This window comes from Apodemus sylvaticus, chromosome 3 (assembly GCF_947179515.1).
Source record: "Apodemus sylvaticus chromosome 3, mApoSyl1.1, whole genome shotgun sequence".
Classification (NCBI taxonomy): Eukaryota; Metazoa; Chordata; class Mammalia; order Rodentia; family Muridae; genus Apodemus; species Apodemus sylvaticus.
In genome coordinates, this window is record NC_067474.1 from 38,963,086 (window position 1) to 38,972,159 (window position 9,074).

The 9,074-nt window shown below is 37.4% G+C and overlaps 1 non-coding gene across 1 annotated transcript; it reads right to left on the minus strand.

Moving 5' to 3' along the window:
* Positions 1–1,160: 1,160 nt before the first annotated feature.
* Positions 1,161–1,290, minus strand: LOC127681950 (small nucleolar RNA SNORA17). The gene has a single exon (XR_007977286.1). It is a non-coding gene; the product is annotated as a small nucleolar RNA SNORA17 (small nucleolar RNA).
* Positions 1,291–9,074: the final 7,784 nt, after the last annotated feature.

Genomic DNA, 9,074 nt, shown 5'->3' on the forward strand with positions numbered 1-9,074 from the left:
TCCAATTCCACTCATCTTCCCCTTCTCTCATACCTACCTTCCACCCTTGCAATAATCCTCACAACAGGAAAAATAAATCTTATTGTGGAAGCTGTAGTGTGTGTCCCAGAGAATATTCTTTGTCCGTACTTTTGCTTGCAAATGTTCATTGCAATGACTTGTTGGTCTGGTACAAGGCCTCTGGCTTCTGCTATGCTACCAATTCTGGAACATTCAGGGCTCCACTCAGATGTATTGTTATGGACATCCTGGAGTTTTGAATCTGTAGGACTGGCCCCTTCATTCCCTCCAGAAGTTTGTCAGTGGAGTAGATGTTACCATGGGCAAATTCAAAGCCCAGCATCTGGCACTAGGAGGTATCTGAGCTGGCCAGCACAATGACTCTCCTGCTGTCACGCCCTCTGGGCTGGCTTACCAACAACCCCCATAACCAGGGCCACTCTGTCCTACTGCTCAGGTGAAGAGGTGCACAGAATGCTCTCCTGAGTGGTAGTACCGCCGGTGAGGAACATAGCCAGTTCTCCCACTCTTAGACCCCAGGCCAGCTTTTCTGCCTGTCATAGATGGTGAGGTATGTGACAGAGAAGAGGTTTTCTCTCTCATCTATGCCATTGTACAGCAGACAAGAGGAAGGCCTGGCATTCCTGTGTTCATGCCCTTGCAGCCAACTAACCCTGTGGTTATGTCCAACAAGCATCCTTCTGTTTCTCTTTCTCTTCCATTTCTCCACCACTTACTTGCTTCTCTTAATGGCGCCCAGAGTTCTGAGAGTTTGGGGACATCTCAGGAATGGCCTTAGGAATGTTATGGTGTAGACTATAGTTTTGGAAAAGTCTGCCTCACTCTCATCCCCCATGCATTCGGATAGCCTGACTGGTTGGTCATCCCAGGCTTGCTCCTTGTCCAGGTCCCATGGTGCTGGTCTGGTGATCATACAGGGTTCACTCCTCACCATAGTCGCCCCTTGCCTGCCAGGGACTCACTCCCGTTTAGGACCCTCAGTACCAGGAATGGGTTTTTCTAGTTTCCAGGTCTCTTCTAATTCTGGAAGCCCTTTTGGGCCTGTTTGGCCCCCAAATGGTTTTTGTCTCAGTCTAGCTCCTTGTCCAAAACCCCTGGTGCCAGACGGGTTAGTCACTTCAAGTTTGCATTTTTCAGGGAATGTTAAGTTAATAATCATTCAGATGTTCATAAGTCAGAACACTGAACATAGACAGTCTGTCTCCTCTCTGCCACCTACCAAGGCGCATGTGACATGGCAGCCATACTTGTAACACCTCTAGAGGTAATAGTCCAAGGATTCTTTTGTTTTTTTGTTTGTTTTGTTTAATTTTTAAAAATCTATTTATTTATTCACTTTACATCCTAATATCAACCAACCCATCCTCCCAGTACCCCTTCATACAGATATACCTATTTCCCCCTCCACTTCTCTGAGAAGGGAGAGACTCCTCTGTGTATCCTGCCCTCCCCTCCAGACATAGGATCATCCTCTCCCACTGAGGCAGCCCAGTTAAGGGAATGAGAATCCATAGGAAGGTAATGGATTCAGTGACAGGTCGCCCTCCAGTTGTTGAGGATGTGCATGAAGACCAAACTGCAAATCTGGTTCACATGTGCAGGGTCCTAGGCCCAGTCTATGGTAGCTCCTTTGATGATGGTTCAGTCTCTGGTTGGTTCTGTCCTCTTTAGGTCCATCAGTTCTTCCCCCAACTCTTCCACAAGACTCTCTGAGCTCCATCCAATGTTTAACTGTGGACCTCCTCATCTGTTTCCATTGGCTGCTGAGTGGAGCCTCTCAGAAGACACTTCTGCTAGGCTCCTGTCTGCAAGCATATCAATAATAGTACCAGGGATTGATTCTTGCCCATAGAATGGATCTCAATTTGGGCCAGTTATGAGTTGGCCATTCCCTCTGCCTCTGCTCTATCATTGGCCCTGCACATCTTTTAGGCAGGACACATTTTGGGTCAAAGGTTTTTTGAGTTTCTGTCTTTATCCCAACACTGAAAGTCCTGCCTGCCTATAGGAAATGGACACTTGCCGATCCATATCACATACCTCTAGGAATCTCAGGAAGAGTCTCACCCATAGACAGCCTGTGGCCTCCCCCATCCCAAGCCTCTGTCACATCCTAGAGATTACACCTCCTCCACTGAGAATTGTCACCCCCACTCCCTCCTACAACTCATTCCTGCTGCCCACTCCCCTCCTCAACCCCTTTCCCACCCAGTTTCCTCCCTCCAGCTACCTCTGATATCTATTTTATTTCTCCTTTTGAGAAAGATTCTGACATTCTCCCTTGAAAGCTCCTTGCTATTTGACCTTTTTGGGTCAGTGGATTGTAGTCTGGTTATCCTGTACTTTATGGCTAATATCCATAGTGCATGCCTTTTAGGATTTTCTTAAAAACTTTATACTCATGAGTGGTTTTTTTTAACCCTAGAATTTCTTATGTGACTTTGGGTATATTCAGTCATAAAATCAGTATATTCCATACATGAATGTTTAATGATAAAAAATCACAAATAAATGTATTTTAAGACAATGTTTTGATATGTATTTACTATTTATTAAAGATGAAAGAGAGCACTAACACGATGCATGGACTTGTGTTTTTATGAAAGAACTTAAATTTAGGCTGAATATTTGATACTGCAGGGTCCAGAGTATCTTCAACATGTTTTATTTCTTGATGTCTATCAATGATTTTAATCATTATTCATACTAAAATGATAGTTTGATAAATATGTAGTAAAATTGAATTATATCTGGGGTTATTTCACAATTTGTGGGAAATTAGGTATTAAAATCAAAAAGTGTAATAACATACACTAAATTGACAGTTCATGAAAAATAATTAAAAATACTAAAAAACCCCTTTGTTTTTCTAATTTAATCCACCGTGTTTTCACAAGAACAGAAAACGTTTCAGGTAGAGTAAAATCAATATAAAATAACCTTGAAGCAGAATCAAGGTGAGCAGGCAGCATTTGTTGGCCTTACATGGCATGAGGGCATACACAGTAGAGTGACCAAACCTGCAGTGAGTGACCAAACCTGCAGCAGTGAAATCACTTGGCACAACACTGGTGAGTGCTGTCCCAAATGTCCCAGATCCATTGAGAATTTGGTTTTTAATTAGTCTTTTCCAACCATGTTAGCATGTTCAAGAACTAAAGCATTTGATTATTGTAACCAGATTTCATATTTCCAACACACCGAATTCTATACACTTACCATTTCCTCTTATTTTTATGTTAATTAATTATTTAATTCAGTTGTAACATTTGTTGGTTCCTCCCATGAGTCCCACATTATGGTAAACAAAGAAGAAAAACAATTCTTATTATTGAGGTGTTCATGCTCCAGTAAGAAACCAAGAGAAAATTTGTAAACCTTTGAGAAATTGTCACACAGAAAATGCGGGACTGTCAGCAACACAGAGAAGACAAAGTGTTCATGTGGTGCAGCGGTAAAAAAGCACCTGCATGTTCTTGTAGTGATTTCACCACTGAAAGAAATTGTTTTCACGCTGCAGGTCCCAGTTGGACTAGATTGTGATAACAGCAGAACTGCCTCCTATGGACTTTTATGAGAAGGGGAGGAAAAGAAAATATATACATCTCATTCTGACTAATTCCTGATACATAGCTAGTCTATGCTTTTAGGACTATTATCATTGCCCACCCAACTGTAGGAGGGAAGACTGTACAACTCCAGATTGCTTTTGGGAACAAAACTTCGAGCTATGAGATTTGGTTTGGCTTCAGTATCTGCCACTTGAAAATGATATTGCCTCCACTCCTTGAAACTCAATTATTTAATGTAATATGAATGGGTTTTAATAACCTTTCCTCTCTATGCTTCAACTTAGATTATATGTGGATCCTTAAATGCATCTACAAGATTGCAGAATTTTTTATTATAATGTTAATTTTACTTAATGAAATATGATTATAAATTATATAAAACAGTATGATACTTACATAAAACCGACAAAACAAATATCTTCTGCTTTTCTTTAATTTATTTGCCTTAATTAGCATCTATAGACTACAAATAGAGCATAACATTGCTTTTACAGACAAAAACTAGCTTTTCCTTTTCAGCCCTTTGATGACACATTGAGCACTGGGTTTTGTTCTTTTCAGTTATACTTAAGTATGGAATTATTCCATTTTTAGGTATGAGAAATTTCAAATAACTTTTAGCCATGAAATATAATGGGTATGCATGAAATTATGCACCACCACAGAATGCACAAAGAACATTCTTCTAGCACATCTTCTTCAATATTCTGTAGAATAGAATATAGAAGTCTATATTTCTACAGAATAGATGAGATATAATTTTCTAATTACAAATTAAAAAGCTTTATTCATAGTAGCCAGGAACTGGAAACAACTTAGATTTCTCTCAACCAAAGAACAAATAAAGAGAATGTGGTACATTTAGACAATGGAGTATTACACAGCAATTAAAACCAATGACATCATGAAATTTGCAGGCAAATGTATGGAACTAGAAAAACATTATCCTGAATGAGGTAACTGAGATTCAGAAAGACAAGCATGGTATGTATTCACTCCTAAGTGGATATTAGCTATGAAGTAAAAGACAATGATGCCGCAGTTCACAGACCCAGAAAGGCTAAGTGATAAAAAGTTGGGGGTGGGGGTGGGGCATGGTTCTCCCAGGGAAGGTGAAGTAGAAGAGATTCCACATGTGGACTGGGGCCAGTTGGGCTTGGGAACACAAAGAATCAGGTGAGGGGGAGGAGGAAAAAATCCTGGGAGAAATAACTGGAACTGAGGGCATTTGGGGACCAGGTGGAAACCTAGCACCTGGTTTTACTGTAGCTTATTATGCTGTTTGGTTGATGTCCCTGACAGCCCTTCTGTTCTCTCAAGGGGAGGGAATGGGAGTGTATCTAAAGGAAAGAGGAGAAACACATGGGTAGTGAGAGAGGCTGTGGGGAGAGGACAGATTGAAATTGCAGTTGGGATGTTATATATGAGAAAATAATAAAAAAAATTATAATAGATAAATCAAAGAACAGCAGAGACACACAAGAGTAAATGCATTGTGTATGACTAGATTGTATCTCCAGATATGATGCATACCATTGGTGTAACTAAAATGATGAAGTGAATTCTAAGGATGCCATTAATGTATCGATATTATTGTGCTGGTTAGTTTTTGTCATCTTGATATATCTAGAGTCATCTGGGAAGAGGGAAGCACAGTTGAGAACATGTTTCAATCAAACTGCCTTTAAGCAAGTCTGTGGGTCATTTTCTTGTTTACTGAGTATGTGACAGAATCTGTAATCTTATATTTTTCACATCAAAGCCAAAGCACTCAGATACCTTCTCAGTAAAATTCTCTGACAAATGTCATGAGTGCTCTAATTTCCACCCACCGGAATTCCTTCACTGGAATGTTTTAGTGGGTGTTCTCCATATCTTCCTAACTTATTAATATATAGAATATGTGTTGTTTTCTTGGAAAGTTTAATATTTCCACCCTACAATGTTCTGAGTTTTCAACAAGTCATCAATTTCAGATTTATATAAATATTTTTATGTTGATATATTTTGCTAAATAGTTTTAAGATATATACTATAAATATAAATATAGAAATAGAAATAGAAACAGAAACATAGTACTCATGATGCAGTAGTTCTTTTTATTAATATGTAATTATTATTTTATTATGTACTATTTATTTACTATTTGTTATGCATTATTTACATTATTATGTAATTCTCAAATTTTGTTCCTCAATTCAAGCTACTAGGCATCTTGATATTTTGGGTTACTAAAGTGACTTAGTTTTTAATTAAGCTTTAAAATTTAATATTTATAAATCATGATTGTAGACACAGTTAAAATGTAAGTCTCTGATTTCATAATACTTAAAAATGGTTTATTCAGGTGGTTAAGCATAGCTTTGTGTGTTTAGGTTATCACTAAACTGCCAGGCTGCAATATGATGAACTCTGGTTGAGAAACAAGGCCAGGACAAAGTAGTTCCATGCTCTCTTTTAAATATAGAATTTCTATGATCCTAAAAGCATGAAATGGTCTTAATAAATAATCCTATATGTGGTTGAAGATAATCTGACATTGACAAAATCAAATTGGTCCTTTATAACACTCAACTTTTTTTTTTTTTTTTTGGTTACATTGTTCTAAGGTCCAATTTTTAAAACAGTTCTTGAGATGTGTCTTCAGAATGTTACTGGGTGTATCCTTCGAACTCCCAAATTTGGAGAAGTCCATAGAAGGAAGGAAAAGGAAAAGAGGGTATAAACTCATGGTCATGGGAGGCTGCTTATGGAAAAGTTCTGCCTGCAAATGTGGTGGCACAGGATGGGGATTTCACGAAGCACATCAAAGTCTGCTGAGAACACACCTCCTCTAACAAGTTCTACAGATTCTCATAGAGTTACAGATGTGGAGGTCTCACAGACACAAGATGGGTAGAAAAATGTTGAATAGGTCTTACTTAGCAAATTAGTCAGGATTAGAAGGAATTCCATGAGATTGGCAGACACACATATATGATCAGAATATATGTGTAAGTGTATTCATAAGTATAAACATGAGAAATAAAGATAATATGATGCCAATGAAGAAAACCATTGTTTCCTGATATATTGATCCCAAGATCTTGAAAATACTGTACTAATAACACCACCATCAAGCACACAGAAAAATGATCCCTAGTTTCTCTTAGAAATTTGGTAGCTAGTTTTATCTGAATAAAAAGTGTGGACCTTATTTTTATTTTTATTTTGTTTTATTTCTACTTGAAAATAAATTGCATTTGTATGTTCAGTGTTGAAATGGTTTTAAACAGAACTTACTGAGGTTAGCATTTGTATATTTGACCCATATTTTGGCTAAGATGACAATTAAGGAATGTTTAGATCAATGTGGGAACAAAATGTATATAATAATTAACACAGTACTCATCAGCATTCAAGATAATACTCATGCTAATCTCATTCAAAACATAAATCACAGTTGATTTAAAATTCACTTGGATCAATAATGGGGGAGTTTAAGGAACTAAATGATTCATGGAGTAAGGAAGGCATCATTGTCATTAGCCATCATGTGAACTCAATTATAGTATAGCAAACTTTGGGCTGATTTGAGTTTGAGTATTTTTATATAAATTAATATTCATTATTATATAGTTAATATTCATTATTATATACATTTCCAAACATCGTCTATGACTCATATTTACAGTTTCATAACCACAAAAGAAAAGTATGCTGATTAACAGTTGTGGAAGGGAAGTCAGTATCTTCAACCTGATAGCTAAACATAACTGAGCCGCATAAAGCCACCAATCAAAGGAAAACAACAGTTAGTGCTGTTCTCATTTTCTCTTGGTAATTGGTTTTCTCTCTTTATGCCTTTGGAATTGGAGACTTGACAGTGGAAGAAAATAGGCACACAGAAATGAGTCCACGGGGGAGCCTCAGGATTAATGCTCTGCCCTTTCCAGATCTGTTCATGAGAGATATGGTCACAATGCCCCAGACTCTGGGCAGTCTCTCTCCCTGGACACCCACCTTTCCTTTTCCTTCTGTTGGCCCAGATCATGTATTTGTCTTGTTTTGCTCACTTGCATTTTCCTTCCCATGTTAGTGTGAAATATTGGTGTTGGATTGCAAATGATGAAATACACATTGTGAATGTAGATGCTGTCCTCCCATTAGATTAGCTTTTAAACGTGGTAAAACTGAAAATGAGGGTAGAATTGTGTCCTTAACACCATGCTCAGCATGTTTTTCTCTTGTTTCCTTTCAGTCAAGAATGCCTTAATTTTCACAGGGGACATGCTCCTTATAAGACCCTCGTGAATAAATGCATTGACCTGCAGATAGCACCTAACCATACATATACTATATTGGCTCACACTAATGCTACGTAAAATTTAACCTAAATATTATGGACAGTGAAGTATTAAAAACAATAACATTATAAAAAGAAAAATATATAGCAATATAAGCCAACATTAGGTTATGTGAATGTGGTCTTTCTTTTTTAAAGAATTGGAAAACATTAATGTTTTCAGATGATGGTTAACTGGGTACTAAAACCACAGAATACTATAAATAAGGTAAGGGTCTGTATTCTATAATAGAACCCAACAGACAGAGTCCTTAAAGGAAAATATTAGGCCTCAAACATGGGAGTAAAGAATGTGTACCTCATAAGTGTGGCTAAGATGCTTCAATTTAGTTTAAGGCTACCTTTTTCATTGTTCCTAGATAACTGTCAACCCGTCACCCATATATTCCACTAGATATATGATAGCTCTTGAAAATGTTGTAATTGATATTTATTGCATTTTATTATTATTATTTTATTATTAAGTGTTATTACTATACTTTATTATCAAAGTAAAATATTTTGGAAAAAATATGGTGTGATGGTGTTATGGTGTTATGGTGTTATGGTGTGTGTGTGAGAGAGAGAGAGAGAAAGAGAGAGAGAGAATGAGAGAGAGAGAGAGAGAGAGAGAGAGAGAGAGAGAGAGAGAGAGAGAGAGAGAATGAGAATGAGAGAGAGATGAGATACCCAGGCAGCTAGGAAACCTCATTTGAAGAAGAGGCAATCTCTATTTCTCTCCCTCCCTCTCTCCCTCTCTCTCTGTTTCTCTGTTTGTCTCTCTCTGTCATCCATCTTTCCACTTGTGGAGGTATATGTATCCATTTCTATATTGACATGCGCTTAGTATATAAATATTAGTTATTGTGGAATTGAGAAATATATTTTGTTTACAATATCACTGGGCAAGACAACTCCTTGTGAAGTTGCTTTTTAAACACAGAATATAATAGCTTCCATAATGTGCCTGATTAGTTTGCTATTCTTATATGTTATATTTTTATTATGAATAACATTACAGGACCTACTACAGTGCTAATTTGCGGATAAAGTAAATTATTATAAGTTGAAGTCTGTAAATGTACTTTAAGTTAAAAGCAAGCCCTTGTGTTCTTTCTCATGCTTCAAAATGGGTTAACAAATTTACAGCAAGCAAC